We start from the raw sequence: 21141 nt of genomic DNA on the forward strand, positions 1-21141 counted from the left end.
GGGCTTAATTATTAAAGTTAAGTAGGGCGAAATGGCGTTTAACACAACTTGGTTAGTCTTTTAATTAACGCCTTTTTTGTTTAATTGGAAAGTCTTTTCAGCCACGAAAGTTACACTATACTTTGTTAGCGATTCACAAGGAAGAATATCCGTTACAATATTCGCTTTCTTCTATGTAATATGTGATTAAGCTTTAGATTTTTAACGAGATTGTTAGTTACTTAAAAATAATGTTTGATAGAATATTTTATTTTATTTAATATACGGTTTATTGTATATTACTTGTTTTACAAAACAACTAAAATAAATGTTTTGTTGCAAAGAGTGAATATTTATGTTTATTTGAAGATTTGCGCACTGTTTTCGATTGTATTGGCGAACTTTTAATGCTCCATATGGTAAAATTCTGAAAAAAACTAGCCTTACTTCGGTGCACTGTCATATCTAGAAATATAAATAATTTTGTAACAATTGCAGCCCTAGTACAAATAATATATTTTTTATTTATTTATTATATTAAAAAAGCCAAAACAATTTTTTCTTTACATTAGACTTTTCTGCTGAACTGCATTTGCTAAGTCCTCAATTGAAGGTTTTTATTTAGTGCACTCCAAGCTCTAGCAAGCGCTACTTACTTAATTTGTGAGTCGGTTTTTTATGTTTTAATATTATTTATTGTCGAGAATAAGGTCTCACAAAAGTATGTAAAGGGAAAAATTAGTAATAAAAAAAATTATTGTACGTAGTGGCACTATTTTTTATTCTCCAAACGGTTTGGACTGTCCGACAAAATCTTGAGCCCAGATGCTGTTTTAAAAATTTTATTCCCCAGATCATAAATTTGCATCCATTGGAAATCTCTTAATTTTAAAATACTGTAGACTACTATATCCGGATATTTAATTATTTTATTTGTCTGTTCCAAGCTTCTAAATTAATTAAATCTTTCACCAAACGAGTTTATAATAGTCTGGTATTTTATATGCATGGGCTTCATTCCATTTTGTACAGTTGTGCTGGCCTTCTCTAAATGCATTTTTACTTGAGAATTTTTCGAAGTTTCTACATCATTCTTAAAAGTTTTAATTTTACTTTCGAAGGATTTTATGTAACCAAACATAACGTCAATATATAACTGCCAAAAGCAAAAAAATTAAGTTCAGTTCATTCATATGAACAGAGAGATCTGTAAAGGAATATTATATATGTTGCCCCACAAGAGAAAAGTTTGATTCTTATAATAAAGAAATCATTCGGCTTTCTACAAAGCACTCCACGAATTGCTCAAGTTCCTTTTCTCAGCTCAGCTACCTCACATTATTAAACATTAGTAGTCCACTTTAGATTGAATCAACGTCTTGTAAAATCACAAAAAAAATCTCGCTCGTGAAGGGCTTTAGCAGCAATTAAATTCACTTTTTTGTTACAACTGACATTATATCATTAAATTTTGTAAATCCTGCCTTGGCACACAACACCTCTGATAATGAAAAGTTTCTATAAATAATTTTTTATTGTCAACGCTTAGGTCACGGAATGTTTTTATAGCAACCTTACATATTTCTTTTCTTGATGTACTAATTGGCACTGATAGTAACTTCTCTCCCTGTGAGACTTTAACTTCGGTCTTCGCTACTAAACGACGCGTGTCACCCAAAATGTCTTAACGTTTTAAATTTGACACGCGTGTCATAGGATCACCATAACTGTAATAAAGCGGTGTAGATATAACGTTTATTGACTGTTTAAAAAAGGTTGTGTCAGTTCTTTTAAAATTAAAAAAATATATATCAAAAATAATCGTAAAGATGTTTTAATATAAATTCACATTTATATAATAACATTTCATAAATGTATGCATACTTCGTATATATTGTTTTATATTACATATACAAAAACGGCGTAAATCTCGCATAAAATCTTTCATTGTCTAAATTTTAACAATACACCACAGCCTGCGAGCACTCGGCAAAGGATCTCTCATTGAAACGGTGACATTTTTAATGGGCGTCACGCTTTTCATGCGACATCTGTAAGCTCGCGGAAAAATATGATGCGCCTTTATATCCTTGTGTTTTGCAAACACATAATCCTATTTACCAACCAGAAAAAAACAGACTCACACAACACAATAAAATACACGCATAAGAAATCTAAAACTGGTACTAAAAATAATATCATGCAATCTCAGATGAATCTCGTCCCTCGACGGATTTTTAATCTGTTTCAATTTACGTGCCCCTCGTATTTTTATTTTGTATATTTTTCTTTAATTATATGTATGTTTCGACCAATTATTTTTCTTTGTTATCTGAGAGGCGAAGCTTGGGGATGAATAGGCAAACATATCCACCCCATGTTTCATAATATATTGTTGAATTGTATGCGTATTTTAAAAACGAATCTGAATAGTCGTTTTTCTGCAAATACAATTTAATATAAGATCAGGTATAATTTATAAACCCCGCAGAGGATTCATGGCAGAGGTAAAGTGTAATAATGATTGAATATAACGATAAGCCACTTAGGCTGAGGCGGTAGAATGGTTTTTTTTGTGAAATATGTGCAATTTAAATTCAAGCATCGCTATCGCATAAAATTATCAAGAGGCACGAAGGCGAAATGGACGCGAAAAATGTATGCATGAGAGGAGCGAGGTAAAAATATAGAATTCTATTGAAATGTAACGAGAAAAGGAAAATACTCGAGAGGGTGTGGTCGCAGGACAATATGTACTGATTTGCCTTTTTTTTTGGTACGTAAGAAAATTGTGTTGAAAAATAAATACACATATTTGCCGGATGCAAGAATTGTGGAACTTGTTTTAAAAAGTAAAAAAAACTATTAAATTATTAAGGTAAATTTGGCTGCATTTTAATAAATAAACCATTACCATCGGTATTGAAATCTGGATTCTGTATACAACTTTTATTTTACGTTTTTAAATTTGTACTTCAAGCTCTTTAAATATTTATACCGATAATGGAGAATTTATATAAACTACTAAAGTTACTTTTTTTTCAACATTATCGCAGTTAATTAGTGCTACAATTGCCATTTTCACATAAATCATAACCCTTACAAAATATAAGCTTTCCTAATCTTTCTTTTTTTATTTGAATTTTTTTAAATTATTATTCTTATTTCAATTTTAAGGGTAAAAAAGTAATTAAGAAATTCTGGAAGAGAATTCCCAGTTCATGTTTATCCCTTTTTATTAAATCCTAAAATAAATTGTGTTATCCTAAATTATTTTTAAAAGAAACCAAAGACGAATGACAATACGTATCATCATTTTATTTATTTTATTATCTACTCTTAAGAGTGTATAATATTCTTTAAGATCTTAATACCAGTTTTATCGAGTTCCACGAATTTAAAATCTTCTTTCAATTAGTTTTAAAAAGCCCAGTCGAACGCTTTTTTCCAAATGGAAGTAATTTATGTACATTCATATGTAAATATAAAATCTAGTTATCTACAAATTTTAATAAAAATCTTCAGATGAAATTACTACATTATCGATTATTAAAAACTGATTTTTATGTATGTAGATATCTCGTATATTAAAGCATAATTTTAACATTAGTTAACACGTCTTGCGTTAATTATATTACAAGTTAAACTACGCTCAGCGCACACATAAAAGAACCGATTCCAATCTCCATCATCTCAGTTAACGTTCGCCACCCATTGAATAAATTAACCCTTTTAGCGCAGCCCAATTTCCTTTTCTTTTTTATATTCGCCGCCTGTTTGAAGAAAACGGCGTAAATAATTAAACAGATAATGAAACAAACCACCGCTCGGCTCAGATACAACGGAAAAGAAAGCTCGGCAACTCGCGAACTTATTAATTGAATATATAATACGCCGAGAGAGAGAGAGAGAGAGAGAAAAGAAAAAAATAATAATTAAAACAAATCACAAGTTTGCTTGTGCGAAGGATAAATAATTAACCGTACCGTTAATTAACGTAGCTTCTGGTAGAATATATTTAAACGGCGCTTTTCATCACGTCCCGATACTGAACTTTGAACAATTCATTTAAAACGGAACCGTTTAATCAGAGGCGGTTCGTTCAAGAGCTGAGGTGCGGCAGCATCCACAAAGGAAAAAAAATATTGTATAAACATTATAATAGTGATTTTTCTGATATATTTATATGTTTTGAATGTATTTCAATAATAAATAGATAAATATATAATACTATCAACAACGGAAGCAGTTTTTTTTACAATCCTCCCCTAGCCCGTGAAAATTAAAATATTATTTCTGTTAATTTCGTGTTTTGTTCAGTGATTCATTTTATTGATAAAAAACTTTTAGGGGTACAGTGTAATTTTAATATATATAAACTTTGACTAATGTTTTATTTTTTTAATTCAATTAAGAGGATCATACATTCATATACAACATACTTCTAACATCAGCAATAATATTTCTTTTTTCAAGCATTTTTTTTTCATTATACATTATTTTAAATACCAAATTCACCTTCCTGAAAGCTTTCTCTGCCATATCTTAAATTTGTCTTAGATTTACTGTAGATACTGATTGTTTTTCATATATTTTTAATTTATTATGAATCATATTATATAACTAACCTAGTTATGTATAATACATACAAGATTTATTGTGGTATTCCATAATAATATTCTTATTTATAAATATCATATATAAATAAAAAGTTAAAATATACATAAAATAACGGATTTTAATAAATGTAAAATAATCCTTAAATGCCAAAGAAAATTAAAACAGTTATATTTATTAAAAATATATTTTTCCAGTATTCGAAAGATTTGTTGGCGAATAATGTTTCGGACGCCATTTGATTCGTAAAACATGCAAATGTTTCGACTTTAAGAAAAAAGCTGTGCAGTATCCCCAGTATTTTCAACCATGGCCGCCACAGACTTTGATATTCATAATAATTACGTTTCGAACTTTAACAAAAGACGCCCCAAGGAGATTTAATCGGCGCCTTCGGAGCGTCGTTTTATCTACAGATTGATCTTTGCATAATACATTTTTTTAAATTGCTCGCACCATTTATTCAGCGTTCAGTTAAAATTTAACCGCGATACGAACACGGCCGGTTTAATTAAGAAAATCGCCGGGATGTGGGAAACGAACGTGTTTTCTCTTAATGATCCACATGTCGGAGCCATAAACACGATCATGGAAGCGTTTAATGAGCACTATAACATTCCCATGTGTGGTTTCATAATGGCAATAAAATGGATATTTTTGTGATCTTGTGAAACGTCAGTTGTCCGATCATTACCAATATCATACCAGTTAAGCCAGCGATTAGGGTTCCCAGTATTAATATTATCTTGTATTATTATACCTCTTGAATATAAAGTAACTACTAAAGTAGGTGTATAAAAATACCATTTTTGCTAAAGAAACTTTCAGAATATAATATATTAAATTAATTATAAGAATTTTTTTTTTCCTTCTTATATTAAAACATTTACTTACAATTCTCAATTCAACAATTTTACAATTTCTTGAATAAAATTACTTGAATATTAAAAATATAATAAGTAAAAACATATAACATATACAAAAAGCCTTAATTTGCCGTCCCTCTAAGAAGTATTATAATAATAATACGTATTTCTTTATGTATATACATATATAAAAATTAGGATAAAATTAAATTGTCATAAAAAAATAAACTGAATTTAAGTATGAAGCTTGTGATGAATATACCGATTCTATAATTTAACTATTGCAGAGGCCAGGAATATGTTATAACTGAGGTATCACAAAACCAACTTTCTCTAATTTTTTTTATTTTTAGTCTAGGACTAATATTTAGTGAATTATATTTTTTTTAATTTTTGCAGCTGCCTGACGCAAAAATCTATTTTATTTATTTTATTAATCATTAGAAAATCAAAATCGTATTTAATTCTGTCTTAATTTAATAATAACCGAGTTACTTTGTTTATATACAAAAGATAAATTACTCAGTCTGTCATTATCGATTGAAAAAAAAATAGTTTTTAATCAGTTTATGTTTACTCAAGGATATTTTTGCTGAAGAAGCAGTTACACGAATTCTATATATAGTCATTATATGTTTATAGTTTGTTGTTAAATTAAATCTTTAAATTAATTTTTTGATATCTAAATGGGTTAATTTTTTATCTAAAGGCAAGAACAATTTTTTTATACTGACTATTTTGCTTAAAAATTCTGTCCTATTAAAGTCTCTAGAATATCTACTCAACTCAGTTTTATCTAGCGATATTATATTAAAATCAATAAGAAAGTCAAAATCCGTTTTTCGAACCTCCAGTCTACTTGTTTAATTATTGTAAGAGTATGTGTATGTTATAAGGAATTCATCAAACTCATTTAAATTGGCATATTTATAATCACCTTAATTCGAAAATTTTCGTTTTCATTTTTCCTTAAACATCCAACGTTTTTGCTGGAAATGTTGTTGAAAAGTCTAAAATATCATGTTTAATTGTGATTATTGTATTTCTGAAAATTTTTATCCGCTTGCTAGCAATGCTTTTTGTCTGAGATAAAAATTATAAGAATATAAGTCGTTGTTTCACGCTATGAAGCTGAGATAAAGTAAAAATCTTTTAGCTGCCTTTTATGTTTTTTGCTCCTGTTTTTCTCATTTGTTCAATATTAAAATATATATGCAAAAAACAATCGTAATTTCTTTAAAAAAGTTTGAAAGCCCTATTATATGATTGAATCATCCATATACGCTCGCCGATAGATTAATTTATTAAAATATAAAACGAACGCTAACATTGTACGATTTTATCGGCTTCTTCTAGCTAGCTCAGCATGAAAGCCACAACTGAGATGTTCATGTCCCAAATAATGACTTATTTAATTGCCACTTGGGTAGCAGGCGGCGGCCTTCTCGCCTATCTCGTGCAACAATCTTTAATATCCCGGGAGGCTGTGTGGCGCACATATTTCTTCAGATGCATCTTAAGATGCATTTAAGAGCATTTTTATTATTACGTTTTAAATAGAGTATTAAAAAATGCAATTGTGGTGTGAAACGTTGCTGAAATGTTTTATTTAGTTTGCCGAATAAAGCAGTATTATTAGTTAAGTCAACTTTATAGGAAAGAAACCAATTATACGATTTCTTTTGTATTTATATAGAGGCTTAGAACAATTATATATAAGATACACAGGTAGTCCATTGTGTGATAGTATCTTTCCTGAAAGTATTCTGTCAAATTAACTTTATTAAAAAATCTTCTTTATTAAAAAAGCTCGCTTGCATCCATTTTGGCAGTTTGAAATTGATCCGTTTTGTATCTTTTATCGTTTGTTCTATCATATTTTTATGCATTCTTAACCATAAATAATAACTGACCTCATTATTATGTATTTGTATTAAATGATAGTATTTGTTAACAATGATTCAAATCTCGTCCACGATAAATTTTTAGTGTGGTTCAGAAATAATATGGGATTGATTGACATTACCTAAATAAAATCACCCAATTCTAGCTTTTGATATTCATTAAAGAGTTTTATTGACACATGTTTTTCTGTTTGTATTTTTATTATCCCCAAACACGGATTTAAAAATGTTTTATCAAGTTTTATCAATCAGTGCCGATATAAAAAAAAATGATGACTTTGGCTTAGAGTACATTTTTGTACTAATTTAATTTTGATAAGCAAAAAATATCTAATCTTCCAATTTTTCACACCATTTACACTATATTTATCTTAAAATATAATAATAAAAAATCTTGTTTTTAAATGTATTATTTATATTAGCTTATCGATAATAAATACTCTAATAATAATATATTAAAGTTTTAGTTATCCTGAAAATATGTCACTTATATGAAACAAGCTATCTCAAGTTTATAACATAATAAAAGTATGTATAATATATATGTACACGAGATGCTGTCAAATATATTACTAAAGTCTCTATTAAAACTAGAAAATATATCAATAACTGACGTTGTGTAAATATACATTGTAATATATAAAGACCCTGTGGCAAAATCATAAACATAGTTTCGATATATTTAGATATTTGAATCCGAACTAAATTTATATTGAAAATATAAAACTTTTGATAAAGAACAATATTATACATTTGAAAATAAATAGATTCATATACTCATGCTACTATTTTATAAATTTGTGCCAATTTTTGACAAAAAACTTATAGTTATAGTTAATTTCTCACTTATAATAATATTATATTAAAAACAGTATAAAAAGGCATGAAATACTCCTTAAATATCTTTTAGTAAAATAGGAACTTAATGTATATAAATTGATGTCTTTCTAAATTCTCCACCAATTCATAAAACATAATAATATTTTCTACCCTCCTTAAGTTTTTTTATGATAAAAAACACTCGAAATACATCAGAGAAAAATGTCAAAACATATTTAGGCAAGAATATGTAATTTAACATATTCTTGAATTTAATGATATATTTCACTTTCATAGCAGATTACAGTTAATATGCTCTTTACTCGTTGGCTCCACATGTTTGAGCTGTTTTTTGAACAATATGGTGGCTTTTTGAAAGAGTACATAAAATTAAATTTATTGGATATTATGATACATTTTCTACAGAAATCTTATTACATAAAATTTTTCTTTCAAACCATCAACCAATAAGCAAACAATCCTAATTTTACGAAATGCAAAACGCATGTTTTGTAAGCACGTATTAAATTTGTTAAATTAATGTTTGGATTTTACTTACGTATCCTTCCCACATGTAAACACGCTCTTAAATAAACTATGAATGAATTTATGGCAAATATGCGTCATATTTATTTTTAATAAATATATTGAACCGGTCCTTCAAGGGTCGGTCATCCCCTTGATCACCGCAGTTGTGCGTTTTCTTTATTTATCACCGGGAATCGGCAGAAAAATAACCGAGGGTTAATTCTGATGGAGATGGAAGTTTTTACTGTCGGATAGGGGATGAGAGGGCGGTTCGGAGGTTCAGTCCTCGCACGGAGTAATAAACGTGAGTGTATGTAAATATTCGATCTTTTAGTGCGGGTAAGAAACGTCTAATGCATCCGAACGGCGAATACTAAATTCGCTGCGAGGCCCGGAGTCCCGTGGGACCCCAACTTTATGGACCCCCCGCGTGCATGTGCATCGGATGGGGTTGCATTCGGATAATTCCCGGCGTAAATTCGTTAAGTCGACCATTACGGCCCTGGCGGTGACGTCACGCCAAGCTTCGAAATTGCTTCAAGCCTCCCACGAGGGCAGTACGCTGAATTTTATAATGCTTTTTCCCAGTTCTGCGTGAGTGTGCGTTGAATTTGGCATGGTTTTAAAAATCCGTCAATTAACTTCGCTTGATTATTTTACTTTAAGTCACTCGAGTTCCTGAACAATTCTCTACTAAGATACAGTTTAAAATTATTATTCATTTGCTTAGATTAGATTTTTTTTTAACACATTAAATTCAAGATATTTGTCTGGTACTTGAGAGTAAAAAAAAAATTTCAAATCATTTATCATATTATTTTAATTTAATAATTAGCTGGTTTAAAAATATGCACTAACGATAAATATGTACTTATTTTCATAATCTAAATATATTTACATAAATATAAACATCCACGAATTTTGCAATAAGATTGGCGATACATAATAGGGGAAAAAAATAATATATTTTAGATCAGGGCTTAATTTATTATTATAACTAATTAAATTTATTTTATCTTTGCCAAGAAAAAGCTTTGAGCTACGAGCTTTTACTGTAGCTACAGATTTAAATCAAGGCATTATTTTTTATACTAAAATTATTAGTAATAACTTTTAACGTTAAATGTACTCATAGAAACTCAAAGTCAAAGCAAAGTAATTTAAATTTAAAAAAATAAGTTGAACAGTATTGTAAAAATATTTAAAAAAAATCGCATAAATAAACGCTTTTCATTAATCATTCAAAGTCGTGCTCGCTCTTTACGTATTCCCAGGAGGTCTATAAGAAAATTTGTTAGGGAGGGACACGTCGCTTCCCTATAGCCTTTTGATTCTAAAATTTATCAAAGATGAATAATAGATACGCTTTAGAAATGATATAAGAAAAATTGCTTTAAAATATTTTTTATGGCTGCTTTAAACGAATATAAGTAATATTTTTTTCTTGTTTGTACAATAGGCTAATATAATCGTAATAAAATAAATAAATTACGTATGATATAATAAAATCAATTTATTTTATTATTATTGCAGGGCTACGTTCGTTCGTTATTAAGACGCTACATTTGCGTCTATTTAAAAAGATTTACAAAGCACCTCTGTCTCTGAATTATTCTATAAACATGGCTCTCAACTGGAATGCCTCCTTTTCTTTTCAGCACACATTTTCATGGGAATAGACAAAGCGTGGATAATACTTTACGAACTTTATGTGACGCAGAATCCGAAACGCGTCGAAAAAGGTGGAGGATAAAAAGACGCACATACTTGTTTTTCCTTTATTCTTCCTTTTCCGTCAGTTTTTTGTTCTTTGTTCTTTCTTTCGTGCGTGTTTTGATAAGGACGTTGCTGAGATATGCTAAGTGTTACGAAGGCGATTCGCATACAAAACTACGAACGTGCATAAATTATTTACGCAAACAAACGTGGTTCTTTAAGAGTAAGGTGGCTAAAAAAGTTCATGAGGGTTTTTCTGCATAGTTAATGATTCTTGTACTTTATAACATTTACTTTAAAACATGACATAAACTGTTAATGCTATTTGTATACTAAAGTTTTTTATTATACTTTTTATTATACATATTTTAATAATCATTAGAAATGCTTTAATTGAAAATTTCTTTATTATGGATATTAAAAATTTAATTTAATATAAATTTTAGTAGCCGTAATATAGTTGTCCAAGTGTTTGCTTTTTATAGATAGGCGAATAATATTTTTTTTAGTATTCAAAACGCAATCTTTTCAGAACATCAACCGTTCGGAACCGTTCTCTCAAATATTTTGCCCAGAGCTTTTGCTTTTTGTATTAATAATTACCCAAGAGACCAGTCTGCTGCAGGAGCACTCCTCGATGAGAGGTCTCCCCTTTTATGATGTGAATTTACATACATATATGAACGTTCTTTTTTAAACTGGCAAAACCTCCACATTTCCAGAGGAAGAGCATACACTTTTATGTATGCATGTATTTATAACAATATTAAATATCAAATAAAAAAATTTCTTAATTTATATAAATATATATTAATTAAATATATATTTTTTAAATTTATTTTTCCGCATCTTGATGTTAGTTATAAATAAGTAAATAAATATATGTACGAGGAGGCGTGGGAAAGAGTGTGTGCTATTTTGCCCTCGTAATAATATATGGTACATGAGAGATATATACCCTTAGTGTGTTAAACTAGAGGGCGATGTTTACGGATCAAAACCCACCCCCGTCCAGAAAGGGTCCCTCACTTTTGATAAATGAAGAAGAAGTCATCCGGACACGCCCAATGAGACGAAATTAATATATTTTTTTGATTAATTAAAGTCACTTTGTTTTGTATTGTGTAAACTTGGGTTATAGGATTTGTTTGATTATATCACCCTTTTCTAATTTATATAAAAAATATTGAGGAAATTAAGTTATATTAAAATATTTTCTGAATAAAAATTATTTTAAGAATTCGGGAATAACCTTTAAAATATATACATATGTATGTCATTTTTTTATATTTAGTCATTCTCTATTCTATAAATTATTAAATAAAAGAGAAAAAAAAATGGAAATAATTAAAATAGTAGAGAATTATTTTTCTTATTAAAATTTAGAATTAGCCATTATTCTATATTTGCCATTACGATGCATTGTGATGCAATTTAATTATTTTTGTTTTAATATAATATTATACATAAATATGCATATTATATACTGAATTTAACTTATAAATAAATTTAACTACGTATATTACCACTATTTTAAATGCAGATAACTTTAAGCGTTATGCATGGATCTAGTAGTTTTTTTATATATTACACTAACAAAATTAGATATATTTATTTTAATAATACATATCATAAATATGTACAGCAGCAATCAAACGAACAGGACATTTTTGACGATATGATATTTTGGTTTATAAAGGCTAAAAAAATGCGTAATAAAATCTCATTGAATCTACTATAGTATATATTTACCTTAAGAAGTTTAAGGCTCACTCCAAATGGTATTCATAAAAACTCTAAATTTATTGCTTTTCTCGTGTCATCTTATATATATATATATGTACCACATGACATGAATTCACAATTCAAAATCTTCGTCTATGTTAAATGTTTCGGTTTAGTTTTGCTTTTAACGTCGCCCTATCAATTTCTGTTATTATTGTAATTAAATTTAGCTATAAAAAATAATATTAAATAGTGTATTTATGATGAATAAAATAATAAAATTTATTTATTACATAACAAGCATTTGTCAAAAACCTTAATATTGATAGAAATCAAGTTTATATTGTCTTAAAATATTTTGAAAAAAAAGTGCTCAAAATGTTGTAAGGTTGTTTTAATGGCAAAATATTAAAGGTAATATTACTTTTACTTAAATATTTTTCGAGTATAGGCGATTACAAATACCAATGTTAATTATTTATTATAATATAAAAAATAATTATTTAAATATTTAATAATTTTGATGTTTCAATCGTGTTTATATATATATTACCTATAAAATAGAGAAAAAATGTTTTGAAAAAAAGTTTTTTCCTAAAATTAGACTTAATATGGCGTTTCACAATAATTTTGCGAATGTCTTATTCGTTTGACTGCCATGTATGTCATACCATTAACTGTTATAAGCTTGTGTGTATCGTTAAAATAATATTTCGAAATATTATTTTGTTAAATTTGAATGCTTTCAAAATCCATTACTTTGAACATGTACACGCTTGTTTGACGTAACGAGGTCTAGCTCCAACTTTTATTATATTTAATAATACTTTTAAACTCAAAGTAATATTAAAAGTTCATCTATGTAAATTCTAATCAATTTTTGTTAAACTGTTATTATTGTTTAAAAGTTTGCTTTCATTAATACAGTTGAAAGTTTTTGCCAAATTTAATTTATTACCAATTATATATTAATAAAGAACTTAAAATCGAAACGATGAATCTTTATGCTACAGAAAATATAAACATATTATTATTAATTTATTTTAAATAATTTCCAATATATTTTTACAAGATGTATATACATATATAATACACATCCTATAATTAAAAAGACGAATTAAAATTGAATTTATGTTCATAAACTTATTTTATTAGTTTTAAGTTAGTATTTTGTTGTCTTTTGACAATATCTTGAATAGGCATTGTGGTTTGAACTATATTAATTAGTATTAGCTTATAAGTCATACATATTGGTGTATACTTTTTAACAGTGTGCTAGTAATGCGTTAAGCCATTAAACATTTAAACTAAAAAAAAGTAATGCAGTTATGTCCTTAGAAAAAAATCAAATATAACTAACAATTTCCCAGTTAAAAAATAATAAAGAGTAGATAAAAGTGATTAAAATGATAAATATATTTATATTATATTTAAATTTTTTTATAAATATAATAAATATATATTTATAATATATTAGAGTATGAAGCAAATCGGTATTAAACAAAGAGTAATATTCTAAAAAATATTGTGGCATTTTGTAATTCATTATTATGTGACAAAATATTTTAATTGAACTATATAAATTCAGAAAGTTTATTATTACATTATACCTTAAGTTATTAACTATTTTTGACGCTGTCTAGATGGCGCCAAACCCTACGTTAGATTTTTTAATTTAACAAATTATATATGTCATTATTTATAAACATTTCATATCATAGCTTTTCCATACTTTTAAATTTTTAAGGGGCATAACATCACATCAGTTGCCTCCGGCATCACAATTTCTCATGATTCTTACATACATATTCATTATACTTATGTATGTATACATATCAGTGGCGTGCGGTTACTTTTGAAGCAGAGAATGCAGTTATAATTTTTACCAAAGGATTAATTTGAATTAAAATAATCATTTATAGATATTTTTAATGTTTAATAAATTAGAACTTACTGTTTTTAAAATACTTTTCTTTATTATATTTGTAAATTAAATTTAATATCTTAAACTAACAAAGGTACATTATATTAAATTAACCTATACGGACCTTTGCGTTTTAAATTTTTTTCGTGTCTGAGAGATCGGAATTAGTGTTTAATATATAATTATAATTCCGATCGATCATTACAGATTAAGTTTACCTAGATTTTTCTCATCTCACGGATTAATTTCGTGATGATTAATTAAAATCGAGTTAGGTCTAAGTCTTTAATAATGAGCTAATACAAGTCATAGAGAATATCTTTCATGTATTATAAAAAAATTGAATACATTCATAAATTAGTATGCAGTGTATGAAATTAGAGATAATGTCTGAAAATAAAATATTTGAATAAAAGTAACAATACTTGAATAAAATTTAAATTACAAAAGGGCAGAAATAAATGCATATATTAAGGAGCCCTAAACATTTACAAAAATCATAGCCACAGAGCCCTAAAAAAGACATAAAGTCTAGAGATTTTAAATTTGTTTTTAAAAACGCATCAAATACTATTCCCAATGTATAGTTTCGTCCGATACAATAATTCATAATTTGGTAACTGTAATCGCTATTGCAAATTCTTGATAATTCGATTGAGTCACTGAAACTAATTAGTAGTTACTTGGCAATGTTTTTATTTATTTAAGTATTTTTATTTCACCTACCAATAACTTTATTTGACATAAATATGTATGTATATTTTCTATATATGTATAGTAATGTAAAGAATGCGGTGAATCTATAGTATATAAGAAAGCAAGCCTCTCGTAAATATATGTATATACATATATATTCTACATATGTATAATACATACATCTATACATAATATTGGGTGTCAAAACGCGTTCGAGTTAATGGCGTTCATATACGTCACGGCGTAATCGTTTTCCAAGATTTCCCTCGCGATTTCTTAAAATGGAAACTAGTGGTCCATCGCCCTCAGCCGGCAAAAATGTAAACACTTTGCGATGAAAATGAGAAGAAAAAAGTCGAAGGGTGTAACGTTGAGGTGTGTAAAAATTCGTGATGGTCGGCCGACGGGAGGGCAATTTATTCTAGAGAACGTTTCGCCTGAAAGGGGGTGGGCTCGGGTCGGAGAACTTTATAAACCTACCCCAGAATGTTAGAAAACATTCAACCCCGCACCCCCCGGAAGTATTTTTTATGAAAGAATATTTTCTTCCGCGCTGAATATGATGTACGTGCGGAAATGTCTGTTGTTTCGCGGCTATTCTTGCCTTCGTTCCTCGACACTGAACAAAAAATTATTCAAAATACTTAAGTGAGAATTTCTTTCTCGCTCATCTCTTTTCTCTGCTCGTTATAGTTCTTTCTTTCTCTTGCATTGGCTTTAGTAAAGTCTATAAAACGATACAGATAAGCAACCATTTAAGCGCCGTATAATATTCTAAGACGCGTCCTCTAATACTCCAAAGTTATTCATATAACTATATAAAATATAATTTATATTTCCAAATCATCTCTTAAAGGTTTTCAACTTTATTTTTTACATTAAAAAAATCTAAATATGCGGTAAATACCGGCACGCCGCACTCTGCTTTCTCCCTGGAGAATCCCGGAGAAAAGAGGATTAGTTAAAAATCTTATGAATACGAATAAGGAGGAGAGTGGTTGGATAAAGTTAATGAAAACAAGTGGAGGATAAAGTCCTTCATAACAATTACTAGAACTTTGACTGCAGTTGAATATATTATGAGCTTTGGCTGCATGCTGCAGTGTAAGCTTACTGCGTATATAATGTAAGGAAAAATTAAAAATATCTTTTTTATATTGGGAAAAACTAATTATTTATATACATTCTTAAATTCGTTAAAATAAAATGCTACAAGTTTTACTAGCTGTGAAACTTGTGTGGATTCAAGAGCTTTTGTGTGTATTGTTTTTTAAATCATAATACAATATTTGTGGTCCGCTAAAATATGTTATATAACCACATAACATATTTAATGTCACTTATCAGAATAAGTTCATATAATTATATTCTAGATCTCTAGTTAGTACTTGTTGAACTATAATAAGCGTGGTTTTGACACTGTTTTAAATAGATATGTTTATATAGTTATATTTTATTTTATTGACAGGCGATTAAATTTGTTACGGTAAATTTATTACTAGAATGTATTATCTTAAGAAAAAACAAATATTTAAATCAAATTAAGCTTTTGAACACTTTTTGTAAATAACATTTTTCCGTAAGATTTGTTTTTGCAAAGTTATGACACTCTTAATTTTCAAATTGGCCGCCATTGTGTAAAAAAAATTATATTATTTTTTCATACAGAATATATAGGGGGTGCTCAATAGTTCTATATCATACTAAAAATTGAGTTCTAAATCTTCAAAACCAAGCAATTAAGAACGTTACCTTTTCTGCAAGTCTCAAAATGGCTCGTATGGGGGTCCGATCGATCTGATGCATCGCTTGTTTTGAAGCAAAAAACTATTATTTTTTATTTCGATGAAGTTTAAGCTTCTTAACGTTATATATATATATATATATATATATATATATATATATAATATATATATATATATATATATATATATATATATATATATATATATATATATATATATATATATATATATATATATATATATATATATATATATATATATATATATATATATATATATATATATATATGTATATATATATATATATATATATATTATATATAGCGATCTTTTTGTCAAAATTTAAACCTACTGAGTTATGAGTGCTTAAGTTTTAAAACTTGTCGCCATTTTGCAAAAAATTGACACATTGGATTTTGCTAGCGAACATATACAGGATGTTAAAAATTCTACACAAAATTGCTACCATAATTCCACTCTAAATCTGTATAAATAAGCTTATACTGACCTTACCTACATTGCAAGTCTTATAAGCGTTATTATGGTAGGCCGATCGTCTCACTAACCTTGTTTCAGAGAATTTTTTTTTTTAATTTTAATTTTTTTAATCTGTGTCATAAGGGTACTATTCGAAAGCTCTATTCTGTAACAAAAATTCATGCCATTATCTATAAAAGAAACGAAATACATTGTAGCTATAAATTTACATTGCAAATGTTTCTTGAAAGCTAATAAATAAAACTCACAGCTAATTATTCAATATCGCACTTCATTGGTATCAATTATTATAGACCCTAATTAAAAAAAGAATAAACTTGGTACTGGTATATAATAAATGACAATCCAATACTTTTCACGAAAAAGAAGCATTAACATAAAAGAGTAAGCAATAATCGAAAGCATCAAATTAATTTCTGTATATAAAAATGTGTATTTAAATTTTGTTAATATTTTTATAAATATGATTTAAAGTATTATCTTATTTAAAAAATCTAGTTGAAATATTTATTTGTTAAATTTAGTCCATTATTTCATTAATTATTGTGTAGTTTTGCGATATTTAGTATAGATGGGATAAAAAGATACTTCTACACTGCACATATTTATTTTTATTTACTAGTTGGGTTACTTATGCTAACAGCTCGAGGATCCAGCTAGCTAATAAAGTTGGTCAAAATATTTAAAATAATTATTTTTAGTAAAACTATTATCGACAGTTATCGTGGTGCAAATACCTACATCTATTTAAGAATACGTTTTACAAAAATTTTAGCTGTTTTAGCATTTTAAATAATTTGTATAATTTTATAACTTGAAAAGAGGCTGCCTTATACATTATATAATCAAAGGAACGATTGATGTCACTAATTAGCTTTGCGAATGTACCTACATAGGTATCACAAATCATTTTCCACAAATCATTTGGAAAATTTCAAGGAAAATGACTTGTTTTTGGGCTAAAATTTCGATATCCTTTTGTGTGTGAATACTTGTATAATGATCGTAAGATTATTATTATATAATTATTAATATTGAAAAACTCACTTTTCATACGCTTTTAGTAGGTTTAATATACAAATCAGTGAGTGAAATTATTTTTGTAAAATAAAGTAATACTATATGACAAATAATTACCCAATATTGTAAGTTCAATGAAGTTATTTGAATAAATATTGTAAATCAATTATATGTCACTACAATTATAGATTGTTTAAAAAAAAAACGATTAATGTTACCGTAGTATATTTTTTCAAAGAAAACATTTAGGTTTAAACATATATATTTAGGCACTGCGGGTTCTTTAAAAAAAACTTTAAGACAAGTTCCTTAATAAAAAATATTTTTTTGCACTACGTTACCGATTTATCTTTGAGATTTTGTATTTCGAAGAAATCTGTTAAAAATGAAATATATTTTTTACACATTACAGCAAAATGGACATCGTTTCTATTTTAAGTATGGCAAATGTATGTTCTTGTTATGTTACTTATTTTTATAGTTATTTATTGTGTATTTTTTATAGTTATTAATACACGATAATGAAACTAAAACGTGGCTATGGTTTATTAGTATTGGTGTATTGGTGCAAGTTACGATGGCTTATAAGTTTTTCTATACTACATATATATTAGTAATAAATATATTTTTACTATAATAAATAATTGGATTTTAGCTAATTAAATAAAAAAAATTCAGGACAGCCATGGGTGCCAATTTGTTCCATGTAGATAGAAACAATTCATTTATAATAATAAATTCTGATTAAATATCATAGCATTTCAAAACAACAAACTACTTATCCGACTGTGTGTTTCATAATTCAAAGTGTTATTTCCTACCCCGACGCGAAGTTATCAAAGGATCTGCACTCTTTTGTGCAAGCAAAACTTCTGTTTTTGCATAACTAATTGTAGCCATAGAATATTTATCACTTTGCTCTTCCGAAGCTGCATACGAACTAGTGTTTAAAATTAACAAAGTAAAAACATAAAAAAAAAACAACTAACTGCACGCTCTACGGACAGTACAAAAGATTAAAACACCAGTCGGAGTCGGTTTACATCTCCATATCTCCGTCTGAGAAAACTATTTTAAACAATTCTACCCCCGGCAGGGAATTTTACTAATTGCGAAGATTACTTGCGCAAAATGAGAAGAGAGCGAGGATGTTGCGGCGTGCAAACAGACAGATACACACATACATAGACCATATGCCAAGTTGCTAGGTTTTGCATCTTTCGGTCATCAAAATTAAACACAACACTTTATCAGTGCTCGCAGCCGCTGTCAAGTTTGGCTTCTGATGCGGGTTGATGGATCGCTTTCGGTTGTGTTTTGTTAGTAACAGAACACACTTGCCATGCCGCACGACGCGATTATGTGTCACTTTATGCGCCAAAGGCCTGATGTATTAATTCATTTGTGTCATCTGCTCATGATCTTGTTACTTTGGTATGACGTTTGTAATCGCAACTTTATTTTAGAAGTTTGCACATATGAGACAATTCTCAAACTTACTTGGATCTATGAAATTTTGCTGTAACACAATCAACATGTATGTAGGTAATAGAAATATAGATATAATTCAAACATTGAAGAAGCGCAACGATTATTTTTTTAAGTGTAATTATAACACGGGTGAAATATTCAACGTTGCTTTTATTAAATTAGGATTTTTTTATAAAACAATTTCAGGACATTTTTTTTATATATACATATATAATATATTCTTTATGATATGTACAACGTAACACGATTTTGATTAATCATATGGTATTTTAACAAATAGTTAGGAATAGTTTTCTTAAATAATATTTCGCAACTTTTTTAAAAGTTTTAGAAAAAAAAATATTTAAATAAAAAAATATTTTAAAAATTAAAAAAAATATTTCCTTGAAAAATAAATTACGCCCCCGGGTGGGCTCGAACCACCAACCTTTCGGTTAACAGCCGAACGCGCTAGCCATTGCGCCACGGAGGCGATATTCTCATGCGTCAACCATTGAATGTTTCTGTCCGTATTCATGAATATAATCTTCATTGATAATAATTTTTCACAGAAATGTTGCACAAAGTAATTGAACATATTATCCTTATCGCAAAAGCAACGATAACATTTTATAATTATTATTAAAAACATACTTGCTTTTATATTATCTAATATATATTATAATTGAAGTGTGAACATAAAAATATCTACAAAAGTGAATAAAAAATGTATTTTGCTCGCGGTAAATTGCTTTTTTTTCCCTTTCTACTTGGTTATAAATCATGTTTGAAAAGATAACTCAAAATTAACGTCGGTTAATTAAGGGCAAGAGCCCTGCGCCGCTGTTTGAAGTAAAACAATCGTGTAAAGTTTAATTTTAACCGAAATTAAACTAGCCCGTTCAACTCGCGGGCGAATCGCAGCCGGAGAGAGAGATACGACCTTAAAGTTTTGTCGTTGATTGACGTTTGCCAAACAAATTCTCTATCGCGTTTATCGCTCCAAGTTTTACTTTGCATGATTAATTGATCGAAATAGCAATTAAAATATTGGAAAACTTTTTAAATAATATTATTTAATCAAAATTTTGTCACGCATATATTTTTTTCTTTCATATGGGACTACTGTGATTAAAATGTAAAATATTGACTAACATTAGCTAATTATTCATGCCACTCACTCAAAATGTACGAGTCACATTTTATAACCCTATAGACTTTTAAGCCTAAGGCTAAATGCAGGAATACGTTATTATAAATACAATTAATTACACACACATATGATAATATGGCACTGAAACGTAAAGTTAGTAAGATCTGACTTAATAATTTAAGGCTCTACCGTAATAGGAATTCAGAAGTTCGATATAGATTTTTTACGTCTGACCTCTGAAACGTATCGCAAATATATTAGTCAACCATTCAAATGTTTGAGATGAATGAAAGTCGTTTATAAGATTTCGTGTTGTGTATTTTTAATTACGGCAATTCATCACTGTGGATGTAAACATTAATGATCATTAATTTATGGATGTAAATGAACGGTAAATAATGAATGGGAACAAAAGGGTGGGTGTCGCTTCAAAACGGCGTCTTTTGACTGCAGTCAAAGACTAATCTAGACAAGCGTCTGA

General features: G+C 28.1%; 1 non-coding gene across 1 annotated transcript; it reads right to left on the bottom strand.

Annotated features, from left to right (window-relative positions):
- Positions 1-19927: 19927 nt before the first annotated feature.
- On the bottom strand, positions 19928-20000 carry TRNAN-GUU (transfer RNA asparagine (anticodon GUU)). The gene has a single exon. It is a non-coding gene; the product is annotated as a tRNA-Asn (tRNA).
- Positions 20001-21141: the final 1141 nt, after the last annotated feature.

The sequence above is a fragment of the Plectrocnemia conspersa genome, unplaced genomic scaffold (assembly GCF_051122295.1).
Source record: "Plectrocnemia conspersa isolate PC_06_02 unplaced genomic scaffold, ASM5112229v1 ptg000012l, whole genome shotgun sequence".
In the NCBI taxonomy this organism is placed as follows: domain Eukaryota; kingdom Metazoa; phylum Arthropoda; class Insecta; order Trichoptera; family Polycentropodidae; genus Plectrocnemia; species Plectrocnemia conspersa.